We start from the raw sequence: 14,639 nt of genomic DNA on the forward strand, positions 1-14,639 counted from the left end.
AATACAATGTACTTCTGAAATATTCTCAACAGAAGTGGAAAACTGTCACGTAGACTATATCAAAATTTTGTTGAATTATATTAAATTAGACTAAAAAGATAATATTTTAATAGGAATACAGACTGTCATTTTTTTCTCTAGAATATAGAATCAATATATTTCCATGAAAATCTCCAAAGGGACTTTCAAAGAACTAGACTAGCTCATTGGTATTAGGACAGGTGATTATCCATATGACAAAATTTGGATACTAATTTCAAACCATTTCTAAGATCACTGTCAGGTAGATTAAAGGCATATAAGAAAGGGAAGTTTTAAATATTATGTAAGAATATAAAAAAGAATATTTTCATCATGACCCTTGAGAATAGAAAATGTTTTAAAAAAAAACCCTAAATGTACTCACCATAATAGAAAAGATTGATATATTAAAATACATTAAAATTAGAGATTCTCTGTTCACCTGAAGAGATAAAAAAGAAAGTGGAAACATGAGCTACTAACTGGGAAAATATATTTGCCCATTTAAAAAAAAAATCATAGTAACTAGAAGACATAACGAATACACATGTCAGTACAAAAAAGAGCACAAATAAAAGGCCAACGATCCAGACCTTTACAAAAGAACATGTGAAAGATCAATAAATATACGAGAGGATGTTTAATTTCCTTTGTATAATGGAAAGCTTAAAAGAAGATGACAATATACTCTTTGATAGTTACTAATTTGGCAGAAAGAGTAAAGTACAACCATATTCACTATGGGTAAGGAAAAAGAGCAAATTGAAATTCTTAATTATTGATATGAAAGTAAATTTTTGACCATGGAAAACAATTTGGAGTCGTTTTACCAGCTTGAACACGCACACACACTATTCTTTGGTAGTAATGCCCCTCCCAGAGAAAGGTCACACGTGTGCATTGTAAGACATGCTCCGAATGCTCACGGCACATGGTGATAACAGCCAAAGACTGTACACAATGGAAAACTCCGTTAACAGAAAAATATATAAATAAAATATGGTGTATTCACATAATAGAATTTTTACAGCCATGGAAATAAGTGAAGTATCGCTATGTATAAAAGGAGGATAAATCTTAGAAGGATGGAGTGGACTGGAAAATAAAGTTTTCAGAAGACTGCACATAACATAATGCCATTTATATAAGATATAGGTACAAAAATTAAACAATATAATGTTCAGGGATATAACTGGAAAAGAACCAAGGGAAGAAACTCTCCAGGAGAATGTTTTTCCCCTCCTGGTCAGGCAGGATAATGGGTTCTGGAAGGAGCACACAGGCAGCTTAATGGTGTAGCTAACATATTGTTTCTTAATTTCTATATTGAGTTCATGAGTATTAATTCCATCACTGTGCTTCATAATTTACATATAATTTGTATTCTTGTAAATGTATTAATCATTATGTATTATACATTTACAAAATAAATCCTGATGTATCAACAAAACTAAGTAATTGCATTATTTATCTTTACCATATGAATGTAACTAATTAGAAAGAAATAAGTTACCAAAAGTAGCATGTTTTAGAGTATAAGTAGGAGATGGAAAGTAATCCCAAGTGTATATTCATTAAAACAAAGTTCTGATATATTAGTCTTGATATAAATGATTTGAAAGGTCAAGAGGCTTAGAAATGCTCTCATTATGAAAAGCATGTCTTCAAAGTGAACTAATCAAGGCTTCTCAAAGTATGACAGGGATTGAAACCTTGACACAAATATGTTTTGACAGTAGTCAAGGGATTCAGAATAAGAGTCTATAATTTAATCAACTAATTCCAAAAAGGAGTCACCACCAGAAATACCTTTGCACGAGAAGACAAGCCAGGTGGCTGGTATACCCAAGGCAGAGGAAAACAATCAGCATGCTGCAAGATAACTAAATCTGATTCCGGGAAAGGAAGGCACCCCAAGTTAACAATGAGTTAACCTCTAGAGGTACAAAAGACATGCTTATGTAGAGTTTTTAACCTTGTAACCCTGCAGCCCACTGTAGAATCTTAACCGTAGGAAGATAGAAGGATTTCATTGGTTCACAGTGCTCTAAAGCACAAAATGCAAAAAAAGAACACCGTTACCACACTCAGCCATATTTGACACACCCTACAAAACCACAGTTCCGGAGGATGTGCTGCTGCTATGACACTCAGGTTACATCCGTTTTTTTGCATATCAAAATACTTTATAAATTTGTTTAGGTAAAATTAGGCACTGAATTAGGCATTTGAGAAAACTGCGCAATAACTCACATTAAAATTGAAGGATTTTAGTACATCCTGAGATTTTCCAGTTGTAATTGAAAAAATACAGTTTAACGTTCCTTAATAGGATATTTCAAGAGAATCTGTAATGACTCAAACATACTTTTTTATAGCATTTTAGCCTTCAGCCTTCCAAAGGAATGATGGCAAGGATACCTACCAAATAACATAAAGGATTATCCCATTTTACCATATACCGCATATTCAAACTCACTAATATTCAAACATGGAGGTTAGTACACATAATTCATATGTATTTGTATTAATGACTGTATGTGCATACACATAAAATCCCATTAGCCAAGTGTCTATGGAGCAGACTCAGCATACACACTAATACAACTTAAATACAATAAGTTGCTTATTCAAAGTAGTAAGTATTATATTAACTAAAGGATAATTCTGGGTTAAGACAAAGGAAACAGATTTACCGTATCTAAGAGATCTTCTCCCGAAATCCTCAGTACTAAAGACATTTAAAGATAAAAATATAAAGCCACAAAGAGCAGAAAGCCATAGGTCCATACGAAATCTGGAAGGAAGATTGGCAAGTAGAAACTCATTTAGCAGACCTCATGAGGCACCCATATGCCCGTGGTGAGGAAAGCTAAACAATCTGATTTAAATGCAGAGTCCTCAATAGCAGTACCAGTACCTTTGGATTTGGAGATGGAGAAAGGGGCTAAATTGAAGAGGTGGACCATCATGGTTAATTTTGTATCAAATTGACTGGCCATAAAGTACCCAGACATTTGATCAAACATGATTCTGAGTATGTCTGAGAGTATTTCTGGATGAAGTGAACATTTGAACCAGTAGACGGAGTAAAGCAGATTGCTTCCATAATGTGGAGGCCCTCATCCAATCAGTTGAAGGCCTGAATAGAAAAACACTGACCCTCTCCCCAAGAAAGAGAGAACTCCTTCTGCCTGACTGCCTTCAAACTGGGATCTGCGCTTAAATTGCACCTTGGGACTCAAACTCAAACACATCAGCTCTTTTTTTTTTTTTTTGTGAGGAAGATTAGCCCTGAGCTGACATTCGTTGCCAATCCTCCTCTTTTTGTTGAGGAAGATTGGCCCTGGGCTAACATCCATGCCCATCTTCCTCTACTTTATATGTGGGATGCCTGCCACAGCATGGCTTGAAAAGCTGTGTGCAGGTCCACGCCCGGGATCCGAACCTGCAAACCCCAGGCTGCCGAAGCAGAGCGCACTAACTTAACCACTAGACCACCAGGCCAGCCTCTCTTTTTGGGTTTTGAGACTGCTGGCTTTTGACTGAAACTAAACTGTCTGCTCTCCTGGTCACCTACCTGCTGACTGCAGATCTTGGGACTTTTCAGCCTCCATAATGGCATGAGCCAATTCTTTGTAACAAGTTTCTTTCTATATAGTCATGTGCTGCATAATGATGTTTTGGTCAACAACAGACTGCACATATGACAGTGGTCTCATAAGATTAGTACCATATAGCCGAGGTGTGTAGTTGGCTGTACCACATAAGTTTGAGTAGGTATACTCTATGAGGTTCACATGACAACAAAATCACCTAATGATGTATTCCCTGTCATAAAGCAACACATGACTGTACATATATTTCTATGTACATATACATTTGCTATTGGTTCCATTTCTCTGGAGAACCCTGACTAATGCAAGTGCATGGAATCTTCTTGAGAAGCAATTTGATCCTCAGATTGTTTTCCTCATCACCAGGCTTCTGGGTGACCGTCCTTCCTCCAATTCACTCAAAAGACTGCAGTTTTATTCTGTGTGGAGGGCAACAGAGGTTCTCAGGACTGGAAGACACCAGTCACAGTTTAGGGCATGGCTATCATTCTGTGAACAGAAGTAGATCAACCTCACTCACTGAAGGCTGGTCCAAGCGGTCTTTCCAAACTTGTCTCCCCAAACACCATTAGATGGATTCCTACATTTCAGAAAGATTAGACAACCCTTTTATGAAGAACCTGAACTACCCAAGAAGTTATGACATTGTGTATTCTACAACAAACAAACGTTCTATCCACCAGATCACCAAATGATCCAGCCCAAAATTGAAAAATCCCATCTCCTGCTCAGAACTTCCAAATAGCAGTTTATTCCATTGTTTTCATTTATAAACAGATAATCATGAATGGCCTGATATCCAAGGAGAATATATGACATGAAATAAAATTTTTAAAGACCAGAAAACTAGTAAACAACTTATGATAAAGAGGCTACAAAGAAACGAAAAAAAAATCAAACATACTGTCATTAAGATTTACAATGTGATGGAAGTTACTGTAAACATGAGACAAGAAAAAAATGTTTCTCAAATACATTCTGAAAAAAAGCTTTTCATAATTAGTATTTGGGAGTCACAATGAAACCTCAATGGAAAAGTCAGAAAGAATTCTTCTAGGAAGTAGGAAATACAGATAGCAAGAACATAAAGAGAGGGAACTTGAAGGATCAATCCTAGAACTGCAACATCTAAATGATAATGGGACTTTAACAAAAAATGAGAGAAGATAGAGGGGAGAGATTCGACTAAATAACCCAAAAAGAAGGGGGAATCCCCAGAATGGAGAATCATTTCCTAGTCAAGAGCCCACTCAAGCTACAACTCAATGGATAAGATGACACATTCTCACTCTAAGATACAGTGGTAAAATTTGACAACACCAAGGTCAAAACTTCAAAAAAAAAGGTCTAGTCTTACTGAAAGGAAAAGGAATTATAATATTTTTAGATTTCTCAATAGCAATACTAGAAGTTAGGAAACATTGAGCAAATCATTTTATAACACTGAAAAACTATTTATAACTTAGAATTCTATCCCCAACTATTAGTCAAATGAGATAGAACAAAGGCAATACTACTATTCATGAATTTAAATACAAAACGGTATTTCTCATACATCTTTTGCCAAAAGCTACCTGAGGATGTGCTTCACCAAAACAAGAGCATAAACCAAAATGAAAAAATGAAAGGTTCACAGAAAACAAAAGATATAGGAAGGAGACAAAGAAAAATCCAAGATGATGGTGAAGGGAATTCTGATGACTACCATGGGCAAAATATAGAGGGTGACTATGCCAAACTGAAGTAAGATTGAGAATCTTTGGCCAGGAACACTACGGTGACTTGTATCCATAATTATGTTTCCTGCCAATGAAAATGGAGAATTATAGTGAAAATAAATAGGACCATTATATTTTAATCTCAGATTTTTGATTGGACTATACCTGAGTGACACTCAGTTTCAGTGGTTATCTTGAAACTTGGTGTTATTTTGTTAAACAACTTCTTGGCAATAACATTCTGATCTCCCTGGAATCTAGAAGAAAATTCAAATATGGTCAAATAAGATAAACTCTCCTACATATATATCAGTATATACAATATCTCAAAGTATATAATAACCTAACATCATTGATTGTCTGTAGAGAGGGAAATTGAATGGTTGGAGGAAAAGGTTATGAAACAAACTTATGTTTTTATGCTTTTATTTCTTTTTAATTTTTCATTATAGACACACTTTATTTATTCCAATTGAGTAAGATAAAATACATTTACTAAAGACATTAACAGCAAATGCAAATACAGGCATACTTTGGAGATATTAAGGGTTTGGCTCTAGACCACTGCAATAAAGTGAATAACACAAAGCAAGTCACATGAATCTTTTGGTTTCCCAGCGCCTATAAAAAATGTGTACACTATATTGTAGTCTATTAAGTGTCCAATAGCGTTATGTCTCAGAAACAATCTATACACCTTAATTAAAAATATTTTATTGCTAAAAAATGCTCCATCATCTGACAACGAAGTTGTCATCGTTTTGCTGGGGGAGGGTCTTGCCTCAATGTCAATAGCTGCTGACCGATCAGGGTGGTGGTTGCTAAAGGTTAGGGTGGCTCAGGCAATTTCTCGAAATAAGACAACAGTGGAATCTGCCACATCAACTGACTCTTCCTTTCACAAACGATTTCTCTGCAGCATGCGATGCCATTTGATAGCGTTTACTCACAGTAAAACTTCTTTCAAAATTGGAGTCAATCCTCTCAAACCCTACCACTGCTTTACCAACTAAGTTTATGTCATATTCTAAATCTTCTGTTGTCATTTCAACAATCTTCACAGCATCTTCACCAGTGATAATTTCCATCTTAAGAAACCACTTTCTTTGCTCATCCATATAAAGCAACTCCTCATCTGTTAAAGTTTTATCATGAGATTGTGGCAATTCAGTCACATCTTCAGGCTCCACTTCTAATTCTAGTTCTCTTGCTGTTTCCACCACATCTGCAGTTACTTCCTCCACTGAATTCTTGAACCCCTCAAAGTCATCCATGAAGGTTGGAATCAACTTCTTCCAAACTCCTGTTAATGTTGATATTTTGACCTCTTCCCATGAATGACAAATGTTCTTAACCTCATCTAGAATGGTGAATTCTTTCCAGAAGGCTTTCAATTTATTTTGCCCAGATCCATCAGAGGAATCACTATCTATGGCAGCTATAGCCTTACGAAATTTGTTTCTTAAATAATAAGACTTGAAATTCAAAATTATTCCTTGATCCATGGGCTGCAGAATGGATGTTGTGTTAGTAGGCATGAAAACAACCTTAATCTCATTATATATCTCCATCAGAACTCTTGAGTGATCAGGTGCATTGTCAATGATCCGCAATACTTTGAAAGGATTTATTTTTTTGAGCAGTAGGTCTCAACAATGAGCTTAAAATATTCAGTAAATCATGTTGTAAACAGATGTGCTGTCATCCAGGCTTTGTTGTTGCATTTATAGAGCACAGGTAGAGTAGACTTAGCATAATTCTTAAGAGACTTAGGATCTTTGGAATGGTAAATGAGCCTTGGCTTCAATTGAAAGTCACCAGCTGCATTAGCCTCTAACAAGAGAGTCAGCCTCTCATTTGAAGCTTTGAAGCCAGGCAATGACTTCTCCTCTATAGCTATGAACATCCTAGATGGCATCTTTGTGAAATATATTGCTCTTTTGTCTGCATTGAAAATCTGTTGTTTAGTGTGGCCACCTTCATTAATTATCGTAGGTAGATCTGGATAACTTGCTGCAGCTTCTACATTAGCATTTACTACCTCACCTCACACTTTTATGTTATGGAGAAGGCTTCTTAAACTTCATGGACCACCCTCTCTTAGCTTCAAACTTTTCTTTAGCAGCTTCCTCACCTCTCTCAGCCTTCACAGAATTTAAGAGAGTTAGCGCCTTGCTCTGGATTAGGCTTTGGCTTAAGGGAATGTTGTGGCTGGTTTGATTTTCTATTCAGACCACTAAAACTTTTTCCCTGTCACCAAAATAAGGCTGTTTTGCTTCCTTATCATCAGTGTATTCATTGGAGTAGCACTTTTAATTTCCTTTAAGAACTTTAACTTTGCAGTCACAACTTGGCTAACTGTTTGGTGCAAGAGGTCTAAGGTTTCAGCCCATCTTGGCTTTCAACATGCTTTCCTCACTAGGCTTAATTATTTCTAGCTTTTGACTTGAAGTGAGAGATCTGTGACTCTTCCTTTCACTTGAACAGTTAGAGGCTATTGTAGGGTTATTAATTGGCCTAATTTCAATATTGTTGTGTCTCAGGGAATAGGGAGGCCTGAGGAAAGAGAGAGATAGGGGAATGGCTGGTTGGTGGAGCAGTCAGAGCACACACAACATTTATTGATTAAGTTCACCAACTTACACGGGCATGGTTCATGGCGCCCCAAAACAATTACGATAGTAACAGAGATCATGGATGACAGATCACCATGACAAGTATAATAATGGACAAGTTTAAAGTATTGTGAGAATTACCAAAATGTGACAGACACAAAGTGAACAAATGCTGTTGGAAAAAATGGCACTGATAGACTTGCTAGACATATGGTTGCCACAAACCTTCAATTTGTACAAAATGCAATATCTGTGAAGTGCAATAAGATGAGGTGTGCATGTACAACTTGAGCCAGCAATTTTTTGGTGTGTGTGTGAGGAAGATCAGCCCTGAGCTAACATCCATGTTAATCCTCCTCTTTTTGCTGAGGAAGACCAGCTCTGAGCTAACATCTATTGCAAATCCTCCTCCTTTTTTTTCCCCAGAGCCCCAGTAGATAGTTGTATGTCATAGTTGCACATCCTTCTAGTTGCTGTATGTGGGACGCGGCCTCAGCATGGCTGGAGAAGCAGTGCATCGGTGCGCACCTGGGATCCAAACCCAGGCCGCCAGCAGCGGAGCGCGTGCACTTAACCGCAAAGCCACGGGGCCGGCCCTGAGCCAGCAATTTTACTTTTAGGATTTTGTCTTATATATAGAAGGATTTTCATATAGGAATTTTCATTGTAATATCGTGCTAGAAAAATACTGGAAATGATCCAAATGCTGATTATCAAAGAGACTAGTAAAGAAATCATAGGATAGCAAAAACAGTCTTCAGTGATACCAAAGTATGAAGAAACTAGTTAGGTATTGACATGGAATTATTATTATTAATCATAGTTTTCCAATATTCATTGTAAAGTGAGAGAACAGAGATGTTAAGAATTATGTGTAACATGCCACCATTTGTGTAAAGAGAAAAGTTTTATATATCTGCTTAGATATGCATAAAACGTTATGTGAAAGGATAGGAAAGAATTGAAAACATCAGTTTCATCTGGAGAAGAGAAATTTAGCTAAGATGATATGAATGGTATGAATTTTCACTGCATTTCTTCTTGTATCTTTTACATTTTGAAAATGTGGGTGGTAAAACTCATTCAAAAGTGTTCTCTTTACAAAAAGTCAAGTAGAATAAGTGAGAAAAAATTGGGAAATCAAATGAAGATGAGCCATCTAAGGAATAATAGATTGAACACATCTTAAATTCTGTATACTAGGAGAAAGTGTTACTCAAGATGATCTTCAGGGAGGAAGGTTGTTCTGAAAGAATATATATTTGAATGAAAAGGAGAAACTGGTCCAAATTAAAACCTTCAGGTAGATGCAAAAAGAACTTGAGCAATACATGGATATGGAGAACCATGAGCATACTGACAGTGGATATTCCAGTATGATTGGAGCATAAGAAATATGTAAGGAAGTAGTTATAATGGGGCTGAATATTCATCTTGCAAAGATGGTGTTGAGTGCTTGGGATGGCCATATGAACTGTCTGTACATAAATGAAAATTTAAGACTAAAAGTGACCCTAATGATAATTTCAGAAACCACATTGTTACAATCATGCATCATTTTTTTTACTGTTTTAAAATGCAGTTCATTTTACAGAACGTTTTTCTGGAATGTTACTGAGTCTTATTTACTGATTAATTTACTCTTATTATATCTATTTTATCTTATGTGCCTTCATTGTAGTATTTTGCTAACTTACTTTGCAGTTGGTTGTCTAACTGCATGGATTGTCAACGTGTGTGCTCATTTCTGCGTGTGCATGTCACAAAAATGAAAACACATTTGTCAAGACCTTTAAAGATTCAGTGTGGCAGTGAAAGTGTGCATCAAATCTGTCCTTGTATCCCCCTAAGGTCCTCCACTCCCCTTGGTAGTACTTTTTAAGACATAACTAGTCCTGGCCCATGGACTGTAAAAAAAATAGAGAGTTCAAATTACATAAATAGTATTTTTAGTTATGAGAAGTCTTTTGAAAATTTTAGATTGATTGATATTTATAGTGTTGAAATATGCTAAATCCGTAAAAATAGCATCTAAAAACAAAACTACATCAAGCAGAGTAATGATATATTTATTTATGATGTAAAAAAAGCAATGCGTACAGTCCCTTCCAGATTGCTTTCTAAGACAATCTCTAATTGATCACAACTTACTGCGTTTATCATCATCTATTTTGCAAAGTTCTGGACATAAGAACACGAAGTAGCTCCTGCCTTTAAAGGAGGGCACAGACTGAAAGTGAAGGGATGGAAAAAGATGCTCCATGCAAACGGAAACCAAAAGAAGCTGGGGTAGCTATACTCAGACAAAATAGATTTTAAAAGAAATAATGTAATAAGAGACAAAGAAGGGCATCATACAATGGTAAAGGGGTCAATCCAACAACATGATATAACATCTGTAATTATCTATGCACCCAACATAGGAGCACCTAAATGTTTAAAGCAAATATTAACATATCTAAAGGGAGAAATAGGTAGAAATACAAAAATAGTAGGGGACTTTAATACCCCACTGACATTAGTAGAGAGATTATCCATACAGAAAAATCAATAAGGAAACATCAACCATAAACACATTAGACTAGATGGACTTAATAGATATATACAGAACATTCCATCCAAAAGCAGAATATGCAATCTTCTCAAGTGATTATGGAACATTCTCTAGAATAGATCATATGTTAGGCAACGAAACAAGTCTTAATTTAAGAAGAGTGAACTTATATCAAGTAGCATGTCTGACCACAATGGTATGAAATTAGAAATCAATTATAAGAAGAAAACTACAAAATTCACAAATATGTAGAGATTAAACAACATGCTACTGAAAAACCAATAAGTCAATTAAGAAAACAAAAGAGAAATCAAAAAATACCTTCAGACAAATGAAAATGAAAATACAACATACTAAAACTTATGGGATGCAGCAAAAGAAGTTCTAAGAGAGAAATTCATAGCAATAAATGCTACCTCAAGAAAGAGAAATCTTCAACAACCTAACTTTGCACCTCAAGGAACTACAAAAAGAAGACTAAACAAAGCCCAAATTTAGTAGAAGCAAAGAAATGACAAAGATCAGAGCAGAAATATACGAAATAAAGACTGAAAAAACAGTAGAAAAGATCAATGAAACTAAGAACTGGTACTTTGAAAAGATAAACAAAATTGACAAAACTTTAGCTAGACTCACCAAGCAAAAAGAGAGAGGGCTCAAATAAATAAAATCAGAAATGAAAGAGACATTACAACTGATATCACTGAAATACAATGGATCATAAGAGACTACTACAAACAAAGATACAAATTGGACAACCTAGAAGAAACAGATAAATTCCTAGAAACATACAACCTTGAAAATCTGAAACATGAAGAAATAGAAAATCTGAATACACCAATTACTAGTAAGGAGATTGATTCAGTAATCAAAAACCTCCCAACAAACAAAAGTCTAGGACCGGATGACTTCACTGGTGAATTTTACCAAGCATTCATGAAGAATCAATACCAATTCTTCTCAAACTCTTCCAGAAAAATAGGAGAGGGAACACTTCCAAATTCACTTTATGAGGCCAGCATTATCCTGATACCAAAATCAGATAATAACATCACAAGAAAAGAAGATTACAGGCTAATATCCATGACAAACATAGATGCAAGTGTCCTCAAGATATTAGTAAATAGAAGTCAACAATACATTGAAAGGATGAAACACCATGATCAAGTGGGATTTATTCCAGGGATGCAGAGATGTTCAACATCCACAAATCATCCAACATTATATACTACATTAACAAGATGAATAAAAATCATATCATCATCTCAATAGATGCAGAAAAAGCATTTGACAAAATGCAATATCTGTTTATGAGTAAAATTTTAACAAAATGGGTATAGAGGGAATGTACCTCAAGATAAAAGCTATCTATGACAAGTCAGTAGGTAACACCACACTCAACAGTGAAAAGATAATAACATTTCCTTTAAAATCAAGAACAAGACAAGGATGCCTTGCCACTTTTATTCAACATAGTATTGGAAGTCCTTCCCTGAGCAATTAGGCAAGAAAAATAAAAGTCATCTCCAAATTGCAAAGAAGGAAGTAGTCACTATTTGTGGATGACATAAAATATAGAAAACCTTAAATATCCCACCAAAATTGTTAGAATAAATGAATTCAGTAAAGTTGCAGGATACAAAATATACAAATATCTGTTGCATTTCTATACACTTTAAATGAACTATCAGAAAGAGAAATTAAGAAAACAGTCCCATTCACAATTGTATCAAAAAGAATAAAACACCTAGGAATAAATTTAACCAAGGATGTAACAGTCCAGTACATTGAAAACTGTAAGACATTGATGAAAGAAACTGAAGACTAATGGAAAGATATTCTGTTCTCAAGGACTGAAAAAATATTGCTAAGATGTCCATGTTATCCAAAGCAATCTAAGATTCACTGCAATCTCTATCAAAATTCCAGTGGCATTTTTCACAGAAATAGAATAATCCTAAAATTTCTATGGAATCACAAAAGATCCTGAACAGCCAAAGCAATCTTGAGAAAGAATAACAAAATTGGAGGCATCACACTCCCTGACTTCAAACTGTATTACAAAGCTATAGTAATCAAACCACTATGATGTTGGCATTTAAACAGATGCATAGATCAATGAAACAGAAGAGAGAGCCCAGAAGTAAACCCATGCGTACATAGTCAGTTAATGCATGACAAAGGAGCCGAGAATATGAAAGAACAGTCTCTTTAATGAATGGTGTCGGGAAAACTGGACAGTCACAAACAGAGGAATAGAAGTGGACCACTATCTTACACCATATGGAAAAATGAACACAAAATGGATTAAAGACTTGAACACAAGACCTGAAACTGTACAACTCCTAGAAGGAAATAGAGTGAGCTCCTTGACACTGGTCTTGGCAATGATTTTTCCAATATGATAACAAAAGCAAAGTTAAACAAGTGAGACTACATCAAACTAAGAAGTTTCTGCTCAGCAAAGGCAACCGTCAACAAAATGAAAAGACAACCTACGGAATGGGAGACAATATTTGCAAATCATATATCTGATAGGGAGTTAATATCCAAGTGTATATAAAGAACTTATACAACAACAATACTAAAAACACACAATCTGATTTTAAAAATTGACAGACGATCTTTTCCAAAGATGACATACAGATGGCCAATAGGTAAATGAAAAGATGTTCAGTGTCACTACTCATCAGGGAAATGCAAATCCAAACCACAATGAGATACCACCTCACACCTGTTCAAATGGCCATCATCGAAAAGACAAGAAATAACATGTTAGTGAGGATGTGGATTAAAGGGAACACTTGTGCATTGTTAATGGGAATGTAAATTGGTATAGCCACTATGGAAAACAGTATGAAGGTTCCTGAAAATATTAAAAATAGTACTATATGATCCAGCAATTCCACTTCTTGGTATTTATCCAAAGGAAATGAAAACACTAACTCAAAAATATATATTTGCTACATGTTCATTGCAGCATTATTTACAATAGCCAAGACATGGAAATAACCTGTGTCCATCAGTGGCTGCATGAATAAAAATATGTATATATACACACATGCGTACACACAGACATGCAATGGAATACTACTCAGCCATAAAAAAGAATGATATCTGGCAATTTTCGACAACATGGATGGAACTTAAGGGCATCATGCTAAGTGAAATAAGTCAGAGAAAGACAAATACCATATGATCTGCTTATATGTGGAATTAAAAAAAAAAAAAAAACTAAGCTCACAGATACAGAGAGCAGATTGGTGGTTGCCAGAGGTGGGTAGGGGGTTGGGAAAAGTGGCTGAAGGGGGTAAAAATGTACAAACTTCCAGTTATAAAATAAGTCATGGGAATGTAATGTACTGCATGGTGACTATAGTTAATAACACAGTATTGCATATTTGAAAGTTGCTAAGAGTAGATCTTAAAAATCACAAGAAAAAATGTTTGTAACTATTTATGGGGACAGATGTTAGCTAAACGTATTGTGGTGATCATTTTACGATATACACCGATATTGAATCATTGTGTTGTACACCTGAAACTAATAAAATGTTCTATGTCAACTATATCTCAATAAAAATGGGGGCAGGGAAGATCTATTTATAGGTAAATAATTATAATTTTGAGAGTACTATATTATAGATATGCACAAATACAATGGAATCAGGTACTTATGTTAAAAATTTCAAAAGAGGGGCCAGCCTGGTGGCATGGCAGTTAAGTGAGCATGCTCCGCTTTGGCAGCCCAAGTTCACAGGTTCAGATCCCGGGCACGCACTGACGCACCACTTGTCAAGCCATGCTGTGGCGGCGTCCCGTATAAACTAGAGGAAGATGGGCCCGGATGTTAGCCCAGGGCCTGTCTTCCTCAGCAAAAAAAGGAGGATTGTCATCGGATGTTAGCTCAGGGCTAATCTTCCTCACAAAAAAAAAAAAGAAAAATTTCAAAAGAGTTTAAGTCTCCTTTGAAAGGTGTAGAAGGGCATATGCACAAGCTATGACCAAAGTAAAAATCTATGGATGATTTGAGGACATTTATATTCCATTTCCCTCTATATTGTTCATCAGTTTAGGTATACATTATATTTCAGAACAAAGATCCTTAAGTTCA

The sequence above is a fragment of the Ceratotherium simum genome, chromosome 32 (genome assembly GCF_057802395.1).
Source record: "Ceratotherium simum simum isolate JZ-2026a chromosome 32, ASM5780239v1, whole genome shotgun sequence".
NCBI classification, from domain to species: Eukaryota; Metazoa; Chordata; class Mammalia; order Perissodactyla; family Rhinocerotidae; genus Ceratotherium; species Ceratotherium simum.